We start from the raw sequence: 19137 nt of genomic DNA, 5'->3' as shown, positions 1-19137 counted from the left end.
AAGTAGTGTGCCTCCTCCCCCCACAGCCTCTCTCTAGTCCCTTATTCTGCTTGACTTTCTGCATGGCACTTTTTTCTGATATAATTTGTTTGCTTATGTATTACCTGTCTTCCCAATCAGAATAAGAGATCTATGAAGGCAAGGATTGTTTTCTGTCTTGGTTCACCATTCTATCTCAGAACATAGGGCGGTCACAGCCATATGGTAAATGCTTCATAAACATTTGTTGAATGAATGAACTATATTTATTGAGCTTTATGTGCCAGGGCTTGTTTTACACATCTCATTATATTTAATATTCACAATACCTATAAAGTAGATACCATCACCTCTACTTCACAGAAGAGAAAATTTAGGTTTAGCAAGGTTAACTGTTTCTCAAGGTCACACAGTGAATAAATAGGAAATCTAGGATTTGAACCCAAGTAGTCTGACTGTAGTGGCCTTATTCTTAATACTCTATGAACCAAGCACTGTGTTAAAAGTTTTATGTGCGTAATTATATTTAGTCCTCATCCCTGTTTTTACAGAAGAAGAACTTGAAATTTAGAGAGGTTAAGTAATTTGCCCCAGTCACGCAAGTACAAATGAGTTGTACTTTATGGAATAGCTAAATCAAGATGATGAAAGTGACTCCTCATTTAAAGACTACTATCTCTAAATTTTTTGTGTTCTGAAAAACAATTAAGCAAGTAATGAGTCATCTCAATTCTCTGGCCCTGTGATATCCCTTTTCTACAACCATATTTTTCGTGGTTTTTCATTAGTCTTAAAATATTACAAGGATTCCCTTTGCTTCGCATCCTTGGCAACACTCGTGTCTTGCTTTTTTGATAATAGCTATACTAACAGGTGTGAGGTGATATCTTGTTATGATTTTAATTTGCATTTCTCTGATGATTAGTGATGTTGAACACCTTTTCATTCACTTGTTGGCCATTTGTTTGTCTTATTTGGAGAAATGTCTATTCAGGTCCTTTGCCTATTTTTCTTTGAGTTATTTGTTTTTTCCCTATTGAGTTGCAGCAGTTCCTTATGTACTTTTGATATTAACCCTTTATCAGATACATGGTTTGCAAATGTTTTCTCCCATTCCATAGGTTGCCTCCTTTGTGCACTGTTGGTGAAGGTGTAAGTTGGTGCGGCTACTATGATAAACAGTGTGGAGGGTTCTAAAAAATTAAAAATAGAACTGCCACATGATCTAGCAATCCCATTTCTGGGTCTATATACAAAGGAATTGAAATCAGGATCTCGAAAAGATATCTACACTATCATGTTCATTGCAGCATTATTCATAACAGCCGAGACATAGAAGCAATCAAAATGTCCATCAGTGAATGAATGGATAAAGAAAATGTGGTATTTACATACAATGGAATGTTATTCAGCTATAAAAATGAAAGAAATCCTGCCATTTGTGACAACATAGATGAACCTTGAAGACACTATGCTAAGTGAAATAAGCTGGTCACAGAATGCCAAATACTGCATGATTCCACTTACATAAGTTCTCTAAAATAGTCAAACTCAAAGAAGCAGAAAGTAGAATGCCAGATATCAAGGGCTAAAGGTAGGGGAAAACGGGGTACAAAGGGCAAAAAGTTTCAGTAATGCAAGATAAGTCTTAGAGATCTACTCTATAGCATAATGCCTATAGTTAACAATACTGTACTGTATGCTTAAAATTTGCTGAGGGTAGATCTTATGTTAAATGTTCTAATCACAAAAAAATATAAAGAGGGCAGGAGGAGGCTTTTGGAGGTGATAGATACGTTTACGGCATTGATTGTGGTGATGGTTTCACAGGTATATTCTTATCTCCAAACTCATCAAGTTGTATACATTAAATACATACAGTTTTTTGTATGTACAGCACACTTCAATAAAGTATTTTTTTAAAAAAGAACATTAATAATAAAGTTTTAACTGCATTTTCACTAATCTATACTCCTGTTGGTGAGGGTGGAAAGACTGATCCCCTTGCTCATGTCAGACAGCTAGTTAATTGTAGCACTGAAACTAGAACTCGAGTCTTCGGATCCTACTTAATTTCTGATTCCATTACACTTTGTCCTCATTAATATCTTGCTTTAATGAAATGAACTAATTGGAAACAAAGACATGTATGTTTTAACGCTTCCTCTGTAATTGCAAATAAATTTCAATCACCTCTCCCGCCCTTGTCTATATAGTTTCCATATTCTTTTTATTCACAACTACTTTGCCTAGATAGTTAAATGATTGTATATCTATTTAAGGACAAGATTTTTTGAGGGCAGAAATCATGAGTAGCCTTTATTATGTAACTTTAAAGATTCAAAAAAGAGCCATTCACTATCTGGACACAGAGTAAACACTGACTCACTTATGTTGGTCACTTACGTTGGCTCCTTTAATCTGAACTTGGAGCCCCCAAAAGAAGGATTCCACAGAAACACAGGGTATTCAGAGAAAACAAAAACCACATAAAGGCTTGGATACACATTGACACACACACACACCCCCACAAAGAATTCCACAGCATTTAAATTTATTCTTATTATCTTGGTTTGTAAGATTTTCCTTTCACCAAGGGATCTCCCCCAACAGTCATTCATGATAAACAACAAGTACCGTGGGCATTTCCACTCTGGCATTTGCCAAAAGGAAAATGAATAATCCAGTGTTTGTTTAGCTACAGAGACAGGCATGTTTTGCCATTAGCAGAGAGAACCTTGGCTGAATTAATGAGTGCCAACTGATTCCATTCCACTAAGTACAAATGGGAATCTTCTCCATTGTCTGGTCGCCAAACAAATATCTGCACTTGTTCAAGTGCATTTCCATATTCAGAAGGAAAGGGTATTATGTGGGATACTTGCCATTTTTCAGTAATTATGAAATAAACAATCTCTGCAGGGCCTTGTATAATTAAAACCTTTGGTTTAAAAAAAGGGCATGATTAATCTACACTTATTTCGAAACTAAAGTTCTGTTGTTTCTTGAACCAATGATCTGATTTTCACAAGTAAGAAAATAAATATCAACTTTTACAACATTGGTGTTACTTTCTCATTGAGAAAAACTATTAACAGTCTGAACTTAAGCTTCCATGAGAGAAAAATGGAATTTTAAAATAAACTTGTTTCTGGACAGATGGTGAGAAATGAAAAACTTTATCCTACTATTTTTGCTACTAATATCCTACTATTTCCACCTATTCTATGTGGTCAACATCAAATGAATAGATATTATATACAGATATACTAGTTGATCACAAGGAGCTAATAACCCATTTAGCAGAAAGACACATGCTCAAAAACACACAGACTCAATATCGCTTACCAAATAAGGTTACTAAGGGCAAAATAATCAATATTCACTGAGCTAATACATTTTGTGAGGAAAAAGACTAATTTAAAATTGATAGTCAATGGAAAAAGTCAGAGAGAACTTCTTGGAGGCAATAGGTAAATTTTTTGAGCTGAATTTTAAAGGAGTTCAGAGATAATGGATCAGCAAAGAGAGAGCATTCCAAGTAGGGAAACGTTAATTTATCTATAATAGAGGAGGGTTCTTTTAGGGAGAGCGATGAAAAATATATTGATGAACAAGAGTTGCAAGTCGATAGAGGTCCCTAAAGATCAGGCAGAGGAATGTAAATGTCCTCATAAAAGTAATAAGAAATTACTTTAGTTTTTTGAGGAAGGGAGTAACATAATAAAGCCAATTCGAGTTACAGAGTGGTATAGCGTAAAGGTGAAGATCATGGCGTCTGAAGTTCAATTTCCTCGCTTTGAACTCTGGCTCTTCCACTTCCTAGCAACCTTGTTAAGTTATTGAACTTCTATGTTTCTCACTTTCCTCAATAGTAAAATAGATCTAATAATTGTACCAACTTCAAAGGGTTGGTATGAACGTTAGATGATTTCATGCAAGCAAAATGATTAGAGTAGTGCCTCACACACTCCATTCAATAAATGTTAGCTTCTGTATGAAAAGGTGGGGGGCACTTTATCCCTGCACCATTTCTCAATCTAGCTATCCTTGTTGTTCTTCCACCTTCTAATCTAAACCTTGCCTTTCATCCAAACCAACCAGTTTGCTCATCCTTGCTACGCAGATTTTGAACTACTCAGATTTTACCTCTCCTTGTGGTAGCCTGTTCTTTTTCACCAATCCATAATCCGACTCTTGTTAAAACCCTTGAGTCAAACGGCATTCCTTCACTAACCCCACTCAAATTCTACCACTCCTCCAGCATTCTTTCTATGATGCAGATGCTCCAGTCAAGTTTCCTTGTTTTACTGTGATTTTCTTGATAATTCATTCAATCCTCATCGCCCCCGCTGAAATCATCCTTCCAAAGATGCCTAACTTGACCAAGAATAGAAGTCAGAATGCGCCAGTGTCATCCACACAGATTTATAATTTTTTTCCCACAATCTAAATATATCGCCATGACAATGTGTTTCTCTATTGCTGATTAGACAAAGCTTCCAGGAGGCCATAGTTAAATGTTGGGTGCTTACAATATATAGGCATTGAAGTTTGTATCTCGACTCTTCTGTTTACTGAGCAGCCTTAGGCAATGCTCTTAATATTTCTGAGTTTAGGTTTCCTCATCCACAAAATGGAAAAATGAGTAGTCATAGTCTCACAGGATTGTTTAGAAAATTAAATAAGGCAATGAATTTAAGGGGCTTAGCACAGCGTCTGACATGTAGAAATATGTTAATAAATGGTAACTACTATTATGAAGACTATTATTTCATAGAGTCCTAACCCAAAAACATAGGAGGAATTATTATCTCCATTTTATAGAACAGTAAATAGGCTTAGAGAAGTAAAAGACCTTGGTCACAGTGACAGAGCTAATAAATGGTGGAATTTGGATTGCAACTGAATCTGCTGCTCTTCTACTGCTTTTATCCTGCTATTTTTCTGCATTTCCATAACCTTCTTAGGTGTAGATTATTGCTTTTTGTCAATTCAATTAATGACACAATTTTATTCCCCTTACTTACAGCTGTAGAATGACTAGCCGTGAACTAAACGTCTGGGTCTTGCCTCTGAGTGTGTTGCAGAACAGGAAGTCTTTTATGTAAAACCTGTAGGTGACTGGAGAAGGCTTATCATGTGCATATAGCATTGTATCACTGAGAGAAAGCCCTGACTTCTTGTTTCCCAGAAAGATCCTAAAACTGAGTATCAAGGTTTTATTTATTTGCATCTAATTGTGTATGTCATCACTGAGTATCCCTAATTCTAAGAACATATATTAAAGCAATTAATAGAACCTCCAGAAATTGGGCCTAAAACCCAACATTCAGTGTATAGCCTGTAGGAAATTCACAGCACTGTTAAATCAATTACCTTAAATTTGTTCTTCCCCAAAGCATGTGAAGCAGAACACTGGTGTAACAAAAACCTCCCTGAAAAAAACATTCAGCAGTCAAATAAGTTTGTGAAGCACTGCATGCTATAATCTCCTTCTAGGACATTCACAAAACCGTATTAGTTAAGGTTCTTTTGGTCGCAAGTAACAGAAATCAACTTGAACTGGCATAAGCCTAAAAGGGAATTTCTTGGAAGGATTGTGTGATAATTCCCAGAAATTAAAAGAACAGTTGAACTAAAGAACCCCAGTAAGAGTAACTTCTGAACATCTCAGCAGCAAGCGTTCACAGAACTTCCCCCGTGTACATCCTTCCCAATGCTGGACAAGATGCATAAAATCCTCTTGGAAATCTTGTTAAGAACTACGGTGTTTGACATATGGTGCGTGGCGAGTCTTTAGTAATTCTTAGCTATCATTATTAAACATTTTCTGTGTAAATCAGGTACAAGACATTCTGATTACAGATCTTGGATGGGGCACAGGAATCAACATTTTTGCATAACTTGCACGTGATTGTGAAGTGGAGTCAGATTTGGAAACAACTTCTCATAGACCACTTAAGTGATGCAGACATCAGTGACGCCCAGCCTCTGCATCTCTCAGCTCAAAATTCTACGAGGACAATTATTTTTATTGGGCCCTTGAGGTTCAAATATTTTGTTCTTTGACCAATCACCAACGGCCAGGAAATCAAAACATATGTGACTGTAGAGGACATATTTCTGAGGAATACGGGCATTTCCCAGAGAAGGGGAAATTTTTGAGAGCTTGAGTAGCTGCCCCAGGAAGTGTCTGCTTTTGAAAACATTCTGAGATGCCTTTTAAGGAAACCTGCTTAATTTTGAATTGAACTTTGCTTAAATTCATTTGACCGCAAAATCGTATTTTTACCCAACATTTAATAATGTGATTCAGAAGAAGAAATCTGCACCACACACATTAAGGGAATGTTGAGTTAGAAAGTTATTAAATTAAAGCTATTATGGTCCCTTCATCTTCACTAGATTTGTGCCTTACCTGGCTTTCAACTACTACTCCTGTAATTTCTGTTTCAATATGACACTGGGCTGAGGCTCACAGCTCGGGAAGACCATTTCTGTCTCAGCTCACTATTTCATGAAATGCTCTGTAATGAAAGATGCAAGGGAATTCTATATAATTGAATAAGTTTAGCAAGCATTGCATCTGTACACTTTGGAAATTTCACAATGTGCTTAAGCGTATAAAAGACTCTGAGAAGACTCATAGCAAAGACAATTCTTCAACTTTGTCTAACCCATTTCTCCAACTTATTTCTTGGGAGGAATTCCTATGAACTTTACCCACATGCTGGAGCTGAGTGGAAGCCTGGTAATTACAAGTCCAGCCTTTCCTCCCCTTCTTCTGTGTTACCTCTTAACATCTTTCTGGTCTAGGAAGACCAGTCATTTTAGAATAGCCCCACGAAGTTTCTGGTCTGAAACTGACCCACAAGAAATGGCTATTCCTTAAGGCATCTTTTCCTAACTTGTTTTACCTTTTCTTCTCTTATAAAGAGAGCAAAGCTTATACCATATTCTTCTGAACCGGTTAAATATTCTGTCACAAGCACAATGAGAAGCATGTTCAAATTAAAAGTCTGATTCCTTGCCTTTATACAACAAAAACAACTTCAGTTTTATTTTACAGCATTTAAACATGTTTTCACTGAAATGCAAAATTGAGCAAGCCACAAAAATTGGATTAACCATAAATCAAAGAACGCCTGGAGCAATGCATAGGTTATATACTTATCTTATGTATCAGCCTCTCCAGTGTCTGCCTTTAATGGCTAATATTCCCTAAAGCCTTTTTATGTATTTCAAACAATAGACAAAGACGTTGCAACAGGTGTGTTCACCTACAGAATTCGCCTGCCATTATATCTGCATTCGACATGGCTGCCCTTGAATTTCACACATACAGAGCCAGGCTGCTGTGTCGCCTAGCGTGGGGTGACTGGATCAGTTTTGTGGTTGAGCAGTCAGTGTACCTAAAGGGAGAACTAACTGAGTCGCCATCAAACATTTTCTATTGCATTTTTTGGAGAAAGATCATGGCTGTGGGAGTCACCAGAAATAGGGAAGATAAAAATATCAAAGCGAAATTGAGACTGAGCTTCCTGACATCACTCTCCCATTCACCAACACTTGGCCAAAAGAAAAACAAAAAAGTGAAGCAAAGGCCTAATAAGCATTTTATTGCTTTATTTTAAATAAAGTCAGAAACGAAATACAATGAGCTCAGCTCAAGCTGTCTGCCACCTGTTTGGGTCTGGCTAACATGAAGCTGCCACGTATTCCCTGGTGGCTCCCCTTCCTAACTACCTAACCGGTTAACCAGCCATCTGTGTCTCCTGCCATCACTAATCAGGGCGGTACACACGTCTTTTGTCCTTAAGCTTCAAGGCTGTTAGAGCAATATGCTTCTTGCCTATGGCTTATTGCTTAAGGAAAGCTAGGCTGGTTCACAGAAACTTTCTAAAACTCTCGTTTCCTCTCCTTCTGTGACCCTCTGACAGCTTCCCAGCTCTCTCCCCCCTTCAGTGGTCCCTCATTCGATTTCCATTTAATCATTAAAATCATCATCATCAGGCTGTCTTTCTCCTGAACTCCATCTGCTTTTGCTTTCAAATTCCTCATGCTTTGGGACAAAGCACCCCTGAGAATTCCATCTATTTTGCAATCTTCAAAATTTGGATTCGGCAGTTGCTGGCTCTTAATAGTGGGGGAAGCCCCAGCTGTTTGGCCCTGAAGAGGAAAACTGCACACACACAGTTACAATTAGGCAACAGACAAAAAAAAAAGAAAGAAAGAAAACATACTGGGAAATTTCTTGGAGTTGCTGATTCATTCTGATGGCTGCTTAAAATTCCGTTGTACAGATATTTGCTAAACATACTATATAAGTAATAGAATCTGGAGATTCTAAGATAAGTACATCTTAGACCCAGCCACATGAGATGTATACAGTATACTAGGACCTCAAAGTGCTTAGGTTATAATGTTAAACTTAAGAGATGATGACTAAATTGGAGAAGGGCGGTCTTTGTCTTAAGGAAACCTGTTCAGAATTTCAGAAAAGAGAAAGGAAACACAACAATGTGCTTTCCAGATTTGTTTTCGTGTTTTTCTTGTTTTACCTCAAATAATGGACATTAATGACTTACATCTAATTACTAAATACCCACAGCCATATACCTGAAATACTGTATTTGCCTTGCAATGCAATCTTTCCATTACATGAGAAAGTCCAGCTTTAATCTCTTAAATTCCTTTTTAACATTAAAGAATACCTTTAATTATAAGAATTAGGCCAGAACTTTGGTTTTAATCACTATGGCAATTCAACTCTCGTTTCTCTTATACAAAAAGAAAGGCAGTACATTTATGGTATGCGAAAGTCTTTTACCTGGAGAAAAGAAAAGAATGTTTTGATTATGGTAATTCAGTCTCTCATTAGTACTATTCAGTTTTGCGACTGTTCCTCATTCCAATATTCAGAAACTAATTAAGCAGTCTTAATTATTACCTGTCACATGTCTAGAATACATGTCAAATAGTCAATTAGGTGTCTTAGGCCCTCACCCTGCTGTTTTCTCTCTCTCTCTTTCTCTAGCGCTTATCACTGACACCTAGATGACGCAGACAGAAAGAGTCTAAACCAAACAGCAAATGACAGTGATTGTGGAAGGTGAATGAATACTGGATGATTAATTTGAATAATATAAGGATGATAATACACATGAAAAGAACCCTGAGACCTGGGAAATAACTTGAGTAAAGTAAAAATTCAGGCTTCGTCTAAACCGCTGATTTAATATTGGTAGCTGTTAAAATTATAATTAAATTATTCGCTCTCGTGTTTTTTTTTTTTCCTGCTCCCCTTTCTAGTCACTCACACATATGCTTTCCCCGGATTCTCTTTGAGGAGGCAATCATAAAGACTGAACTATTCCAAGGGGCCTCTTTCTTACCTAGAAAGTCTTTCCCTACTGAAATTTTCAGCTCAAATTTCCCAAGTGGTTTTCAAGAGAACATTTAGTATCAGTGCTTTTGGTTAAAAAAAGTAAACTATGCTGCTTTTTAAAGTCAGCCTGCCTCAGAGCAAATCAGCATTAATAAATGAAACAAATATAGATATTTGTTAAGTCCACTTCTTGGTGGCAAAAAAGGAAAAGCAACTGGTAAACATGGCATATGTGAGACATCCCCTGGGGACTTCCAGAAAAATTTGAACTTGATAGCAATTTACAAGGAGTCAGTCAACAAATCTATGGAGAATTTATGAGCTCATGAGTAATATAAGTATGTATATTAAAACAAGGAAATATGATTCTCATAGTAAATTAGTAGTTGTTTAAAATCATGAAAATGCCCAATGCTAGCAACGATGTGTGGGAGCAAGCTTCCTTATATATTGTCAGTGGAAGTGAATTTGGTAAAACACTTTGGGAAAGCAATTTGAAAATAACTATTATAACTCTTAAACATATTACTGTGATTCAGCAAGTTCACCTCTATGACACAATGCTTTGGAAATTATCCTAAACACAATATATTTTGTGCACAATGATGATCATCAGAGTGTAGTTTATAATAGTGAAAAATTGGAAGCAACTGATAGAGGAATTATTTAGTAATCTATGATGACATCCACCAAATGAAATATTGCATAGTCATCAGAAATAATGTTTTTGAAGACTTCAAAACATGTGCATAATATAGTATTAAATGGGAAAATAATACAAATGTGTACATGCTGTATAATTACAGCTATGTTTAAAAAAACCTAAAACAACATGTGTTTAGGGTAGAAAGGGAGCTTGAAAAAAATATACCAAAATTACAAGAAAGTGATAGATTTATAAGACCTATTCTTTAAATACACAATTTGTCATTTATACTCTTTTCATAGTTCGAGATCAATTTTTAAATCTAATCCATGTAAATATAATTTTAAGTGGCATATAATCTTAAATTTCACAATTTCTTAAAATTTTTATACAGGGATGACAGAACCATAATTTTGACACTATTTCTCATGTCCATAGTGTAAACTATGGAAATATAAGATTGTTAGTTAATCCACCTTAATACACAGGCCTTTAGACATGAATTTATCATCAGCCTGTTATAGACACAGACTGATATCATTCTACTCAACTTATGATTTATTACCTATGCTATTTTGGGTCAGCATTTCTAATGGTTCAATTCACAACCAAAATTTTTTTAAGTCTTTTCCTACTGTTAGGACATCTATTGTTTGCATGGAGGTAAAATTACCAGCTAGTTTTTGTATAAGTTAAATCAGGTTTCAGTCAAGAGGAACCACATATATTAGCCTGACATTCGGACTGATGCTGAAACCTGGTAAAAATCAAGCAGCTTGGGTCTCCTCTAAAAGAGACAGTTCACGCTATATTAAGCCTGGAGTGAATGTGGTGATCCCCGACTCTCTAGGACTTTGGAGGAAGAATTCAACTGGTTTTACTATTGTTGTGAGGATTAGAAATACCATCAGATTGGCCCAGAGCTTGATCTGGGCTGAAATTGCAAGGGAGTCCATTAGAAACAGCCAAGTACCAGATAAATCATCAGTTGACTGTACAGGAATGATGACTCTCCCCACTCCCTATATGCCTTCTACAAGTTCTTTCCTCTATAAACCAAGGATGTTGTTTTGCTTTAGCCGATACTGTAGGTCATAAGGGTCATTTAAAAAGATAGCAACTCTCTTGCGTGATTCTTTTTCTTTGAAGAAGAAGCTATTGACAGGATTTGCCACCGACGTAAGGTGCCTAGAAAGACAACGAGGGGCTTACAATACTTTTCACAACTTAATTTGATTCTAAGGCCTTGTGCTTGGCACAACTGGCACAGTTTACTCTGAGTATGCTTAATTAGCAACTTTATCAACTATTACCAAAAACAGGGCAATATCAACTCTGCTTCTTGGATGCACAGTTGGGTTTTGCTCGAAAAGAATAATCTTAGAGCTACAGAAAAGCTGATGTGTTAGTTGTAATGAGGTCTTAGCCAGGTACAGTTATATCTTATTGCTCAAGGATGCATTTCATTGAGTAGTTTAAGTGTTGCTTCTGTCCCCTCTGCTTTCAATCATCCCCTTTTCAGCTCACTAAAACTACTTTTTCTGTATGTTCAGTTGCCATTTGCTCTAAGCTACTAACTGACATATTCAAGTTGAACTGTGTCTAGTAAGCGCAGCTTATGTATTAGAATGCTTATGATCTAAGATTTAATTGACATCATAGTCATGTCAATGGGGAGACCTTCTGAGAAATTTGTTGTTAGGCTATTTCGTTGCTGTGCAAACATCGTAGAGGATACTTACACAAACCCAGATGGTATAGCCTACTACACACCTGGGCTATATGGTACCAATCTCATGGGACCACTGTTATATATGCAGTCCATCGTTGACCAAAATGTCATTATGCAGTGCATGACTGTATATATAATATTTATTATGGCTTATAAAAAACACTGAGGAAACTTCTTACTGTCTAGATCTCACAATTATATAGGAAGTTAGGGTAGAAACTTGTTTAAGAGATTGGTTTGATTGGTGATGGTTTGGTTCATGACGGCCTCCTTGATATGTTTCCATACTTTATTGATCAATGCAATGCTATCCAAGTGCAATTATTTAGTTACAGCTTTAATTTCCTTATCATTAACTAATATACACTTGCCTAAATCAGTCAAAGATATTTCTAATATCTTACAGGTAGCTTATATAGAGGCAGTGTTTAATGAGTTTACTGGTTAATCCTCTAGGTTCTCTTTATCCAGCATATTGCTATAGCATATTCTGAAGTTTTTCTATTATTAACTTGAAACATCAGTTTGGCTACCTACAAGATGATTCAGGCGTACTTTACATAATTAAAAAGTAGCTTTGACTTTTCTACCCTTCGCACTCCCCTAGTCTTCCAAAGAATTTCCTCTGAGAGAATAACATAATCTTCTTACTCTGAACTGTTATTATTTTCCCCAGTGGTTCCCTCAATTATCTATATTCAAATATATTTAGTCAGTTATTTTTTCTGATATACACCAGAAGACACAGTCTTTTCTCATATCTGTTAAGTGCATTTGTAACACAGTAAAAATTACCATATCAATCAAACACTACTGAATTGTTATAAAGAAGTATAGTGGCATATTTGAAAACCTTTTAAAGGGCAGTTTCTTCCGTTCCCTTGGTACTCTCACATAGGTTGTTCTGGCATCCTATATAGTGACATAGTGGCACTTAACTTGATTGGCATATAACATCACTTGTAGCATGGAAGTGAGATTTTAGTCTACAAGGAATTGGGTTAAAGTGCTAAAGGATTAAAATGCAGTTATCTTTTTAGCTTTCAACTTTTGTTAAAATGGAAAAGAAGCATTTAGTCGATGATTCCCATCATTTTTTATTTGATATTATTATTTAGCAATAGATAATATTAAATTAAATATATGGACCTAGTACATATATGTAATTTGAGTAATACACAAAAAGTTAAAGTATGTAGGCTTTAACCACCCCACTGTAAAGCACAGAATATAAGAAAATTTTAGTTTTGAATAATTCCAATGTTCCCTAGGGGACAAAGGACATTAATCTATAAGTCTCGAGTTAATAGGGCTTAGAATCAGAACATCACAGAGGAAAAATTTGTATTTTTCACTTATTATCCTAAAAAATCTACAAATATAAACTCTACCAAACTACACATGACAAGCAGAACCCAGTGATAGTGAGCTTCTCAGATCCATGTGTCTCAGATTCATTGTTTTTCCTCATTGTTTTAAACAATTTTAATGTAATACCTGAGGGTTATTAGGGGCTGGGGGTGGGGGAAATGGGGAGCTGTTGGTCAAAGAGTCGAAACTTCCAGTTATAAGACAACTGAGTCCTGGAGTCCTAATGTACAGCATGGTGACTACGGTTAATAAATACTGTATTATATTCCTGAAAGTTGCTAAGAAAGTAGATCTTAAATGTTCTCACCACGAAAAAGAAATGGTGATTATATGAGGGGATAAAAGTGTTGGCTAACGCTATGGTGGTGATCGTTTTGCAATATATAAATGTGTCAAATCAACACGTTGTACACCTTAAACTTACCTAATGTTATATGCCAATTTAGTCTCAATAAAGCTGGAAAAAAATAAAATGACTTTTACTCAAAAAAATTTAAAAATGCAAATATGCTCTATGTATATTTCACAATTAATTTTTTAACCTAAAAATAATAATAATACCTGAAACCCATAGTGGATAGTTGGTACAGTTCTTGCTTATATAGAAGAGAAACAACTGACCTCATTCACTAAAGCCATTACAATTGTGAGGGGAGGGCAGAGGGAAAGGAATTGGTCAAATCTGTTACCTTAGTCAGTTGAGTGACTTTTTTGGAGGGTGGATATAGGTTTATAGATCTGACAAAAAAATAGATTGGGATGTGAAAAACTGTACTGCTTTGTGAACATCCTTGGAACCACATGTAAATCACTGCCACTTGACCCCCACATATATCTCTTGCTTCAGTGGATATGCTAGTTTGCAGTTTACACAAGTTGTTAGTTTAATAGCAATTGCACAAAATTGTATACCTTGATTATTTATATATATATATATACATACATACACACACACATATAAATAGTACCCAAAGTAAAAACAGACATTTTTATGTCCCAATATGTGACTATTTACTATTTACTATTTACTTACGCATCTGTATTGATTTTCTAAGGACAGCCAATTTTAAACCATAGCAACCTTGCTGAGTAAGAAGACCTAACAGAGAAGCAAGAAAACATAAACACGAACCTTCACACAATTTCTAAAATGAGAAATTACTCCTGTTCTTTTCTTAATATGAATGTCAATCTCAGTCTGAGGTTTAGGAGTAATTGGATCCTGTTTCTAGGATCTCTTTGGAGAAAATTCTTTTTGTCCATAACTTGCATTCATAAGGTCAAAAAAGTCTCAGGGCCTTTGTAAGATAAACTGTCTGATCATTTCTAGGGTTTTTTTTAGACCACTTAATGATTTCAAGGCAATAGCTTATAAGATCGTAAATTAAATTATGTTGACATATCAACATTACTGATGGCTTTGTTTAAAGTACACCAGGCAATTTTTGAGTGAAGAAAACGATCCTCTGATCCCTCCTCTGGATGTCACCCAGTGACATATTCCACTAGATAATCTTGTCTCTCTGGGGCACAATCAGGCTTTGTCTAAGATGCCACACAATGCTGCCATAGACTGAAACTGACAATAACTCATGCAGAACCAATTTAACCAGGATTCATGAAGCAATCAGGGTTTTTTTAAGCCTATGGAAAATGTCAAACCCAATATTTAACTTTTGACATTTTCCAAGAGTTATGTTCACAAGAGTAGTATATTTATCTTAAACAAATGTGTGTGTATGTGTGAGTGTGTGTGTGCATACCCATTAACCAGCTCGACTTAAAAATAAGCTTATGTCAAATGAAATAGCAAATTGTTGGGAAAATTTAGGGTAGAAGCTGTATGTTCATCTGCTTTTCTGCTTTTTGATATACAAATCTCTGCATAAATTCAACTCCCTATCAGTCAAAGCAAATATCGTCTGGGGCACAGCCAGTATGCCCTTTCTCATCTGGTCCAGCTCTTCCTAATGTCGAGCCTTCTGACCCAGCTTGCCTCTCTCTAACGATCTATTTTGTGCACATTGTTTCTCACCATGCCCTGTATACCCTGATTAAATTGAAAAAACGAACCACAAAGTTTTATTCAAAGACAATGTTCATTTGTAGATGTGAGTGGGGCAGGTACCAAGGGCTAATATTAGACTCTAATAATTAGATGTATTAATTTTAATTTCAGGAGGGTTTCAATCAAGAGCCAGTTATATTCCTGTTACATTGCAGGAGCATACGCCGTCTGCATAACAATCAGTGTTTTTCTTCATCAATGCACTGATTCATTCCACAGACATGTTATTGTGTACTTACTATTATGTACCTTTTATCAACTAGGCACTGTTTTGGTCTCTGGGAATATGAGAGAAAAGCAGCCACACACAGGCCCTTACCCTTAAGGAGACAGTACAATGTAACGGCTAGGAGGCTACACTCTGGGGTCGGATGCAAAGCCTATCTTTACAACTCATTGACTGTGTAGACTTGAGCAAGATATTTACCCTCTATATGCCTCAGTTTGCTCATCTGTAAAGTGGATTGATAAGTTATCATTGTTAAAAGGAGTAAATAATATAAAATAGGTAAAGTACTTAGAGTAGTGCCTTGCCCATAGTATAAATTCAGTAAGTAGCAGTTATTATTTTTATAGTGAAGGGAGTTTACAATTAGGGAAGAAGATGTGAAAACAAGTAAACTCGACACAATGTGATATGCACTAAACTAGAGAAGTCAATGGTGCCATAGAAGCCACAGAGGGACACATAACCTCAATTTGGTGTGTCATGGAAGGCTTCCTGGAAGAAGTGATATTTTTCAGTTAGGAACCTTTGAAGGATGAGAAATTAGCTAGGTAAGGAGGCATTGGGAATGCAACGGGACGCTCTGGTTCCCACAAAAGAAAAAGGCCAGAGAACAAGAATGACACATTCAGGAATTGAATGCCTTGAAAATGCAATATTTTATAGTTGTTATCACAACTAAACCATATTTGTTTCTTCTGATATTATGCTTAGGTGGTTCTTTGCCCTTATATAGTTATGAAAGCCAAAGGAATCTAACAATTTAAAGACTTTATCCCAAACCAAAACAGTTATTCCTCTTCCCAACCTTCCTTCTTTTTTTTTTTTTTTAGACATCAGACCACTGTTTAAAAGTCTGTTCTTGGACCCTAAAGAATTTTATTTACAAATGTACCTACACTGTTTCTATAGTCACTACCTCATTCACCCAAGAGCTTGCATCAGGCCTCACATCTTCAGAGGGATTTTGTACTTGGCTCAATATGTTCACAGACTTAAAATCTGGTTACTGCCAGCCAGAATTCTGGGACTCAAGATGCACAATTTGCATAGAACAATTTTTACTGAAAAAAAGTAATTTCACAGATAAGCTTTCCCTATTAAGAAGATCTGATAAAGGGTGAAAGTTGTGAAACACTTTTCTATGAATGAAAATATACTTCCTGGTATTTTTCATTTGCTGTAGAGTGCAAAGGTCTCATTCTGATGCATTGTCCTTCCCTCTGCATCTTCATTTTAAAGATCCTACAGAAATACTAATACTTTCTGGGAGCTTAAGCAGGTCACAGCTCAAATGATCTCCCGGCGAGGCTCCCATGGGAGAGGGACTGTGTCACACTTGCCCATTTCCAAAACATAAGAATTCGAATACTCCAGAAGTGAATGTTGTTTATTGGAAATGGTACTGACAATAACATAGAAATTGAGAAAATAGCTTATTAAGTACTTTTAGTTGGAAGTGTAATATATTCAGGTCAGATATTTCTGTCTGACTGTAGGTAAAAGGCAGAGTTTTAATTTTTTTCAGTAGACCATGAATGGAACTGATTTGGTTGAAGAAAACAAGAGAAGGAGGTAATCATTTCTCTCCACAACCTCACAATGTCATATGCTTCCTTGTCACCCGAGAAGCAAGTGCTTCTTATTTCATACGCAGTTGGAGAACATACTGAGGAGTGCTCTCATTGAATCTCATTGGCCCACTTCATCTTTGGAACCAATTTTAATTTCAATGCTAACTAAAACGTCCTTATTCTAAGCCAGAATTTAAGGACAGGTCATAGCATTTGGTAGATTCAGGCAGAGGTGAAAACAAGAAAGATTCTTGCATATGCCTTAAAAGATCAAAGGGAGAACCTGAATATCTATATTGAGAGGCAAATCAACATCATCAGGATGCAGCAGGTGTAAAATGGGAAATGACTCAAAGGCCGATTACCGTCAAAACAGGTGAATGCATCAAATTCTTGTCAGCATTTTGAGATGAGTGTCATTGGTTAGATAACTACTCTGGAGAATACAGGAGAAGAGCCCCAAAACAGGGAAATGAAGCAAAAACAACTGCATCTCCCAAAACTAAGGAAAAGAAAATGCAACAGGGTATAGTCCATGTGGTACAGAAACTTCTAATAGTTAACTTGCTTGTACTGCATTTTTAAAGGGCCATCGTACATAAGGTCAGAAGAGTTATAGAGAGTCATGCGCTTGAATATAAGTATATCTACAAAGAATGCTGTTCGAAGGCTTTTGCAAGTAATATCCAGCTATAGATATTCAATGAAAGTGACTAGTGAAGACACTGAAATTCTCAACAGACTAGAAATCTTCAAGACTCTTGCGCAAGTGTGCGCATGAGACAGAGAGAGAGAGAAACAAGGAGTAAAGCCATGTTGTGATGTGACTTTCCTAAAGTTAAATAATAATAGTGAAAAAGAGAAAAGAAAGGAAAACAAAGCTACTCTTTTAGAACAGTTTCTAAAATGTGGAGCATCTCATTGCTCTTCACTTTCAGAAATTAATCTAAATCAGAATCAAGAAAATATGCATCCCCGCCATGCTCATTCCAGCACCTGAGTCTGCAATTGCCTATTTCTCAGCACCTAACATAATGCTGATCACAGGGCAAGTACTCAACATCTTCCTAATGACTGACTAATTAAAACCCATCTTTTTAAAAATTGATCAAAAATCCACACAGAATTTTCAATTGTCAAGCCACTGATAAAACCCATCAATACGTCCTCCATGCCAGGTATGAGTTTAAGCATGTTACATGCATTAACTTTTTAAAACTCAAAATAATTCTATGATGCAGGTACAATTATCACCAAACAAATGGAAAAACTGAGGCACGGAGAGGTTAAGCAATGTGTCCAAGGTCACAGAGACAGTCAGTGGCAGAGCCAAGATCCACACCAATGGTCTGCTTCCAAGTTTGAATTTTTAGTCTCTACACTACATTGGGATTCTTTGCGGACTGGAGGTGATCTGGAGTGGAAGGCATGAGGATCCTATACCTTGGTCTGTATCAGAAGGAACCTGGAGCAGCTCCACACTCATAGTCCAGAAGTCTGGAGTTGGGAAGATACCCAAAGGGCTTGTATGACTAGTCCGGTGGTCTGTCTAAGGATTTGGATTCTTGCCGTCAAGTACATGGATCTAACACAACAGCTTTATGAACTGATCAGCTATCATGTATTTAGACAAGTGTTTTTATCCCTTAGAGTATTTTCTAGTCATCTAATGTAGCTGAGTGACCTGTGGTTACTCTAGCTGGTCTAACTCCACATTTCTTTGGCAACAACAATGCAAAATAATATTCCTCAGATGCACTATTTCATGCAGTTTTAATCAAAGTGAAAAAGAACACTCAACCCTGGCTCAGCAGTGGATTGGCTTCTAGCATTTTCTTTTGCCTTTTTTTATGTTTATTGAATGACTTTTCCCTTTGTAGACCTGACTGAGAACAACTTGATGGTGGGACTATATTTTACTCACATGAAAATGTCAAGACACGTAAAAAAGCAATAAAAACACAGAAGAAATACTGAGAGAATTTATAATATAATGTTGGTGGGTGCCTTGTTTCTCCGCTGTTCATTGTCTGCACACACAGAAGTAGATTAATGAAGAGCAAAAAGTGGATATTTTTCATTTTTTTACACCTTAACAAATAAAAAACAATCTTACATGCCATTTATCAAAATGTAAACACATAATTCAG

This window comes from Equus quagga, chromosome 10 (assembly GCF_021613505.1).
Source record: "Equus quagga isolate Etosha38 chromosome 10, UCLA_HA_Equagga_1.0, whole genome shotgun sequence".
Lineage (NCBI taxonomy): Eukaryota > Metazoa > Chordata > Mammalia > Perissodactyla > Equidae > Equus > Equus quagga.
The sequence above is the reverse complement of the archived record's forward strand: the minus strand, read 5'-3'. Positions refer to the sequence as shown.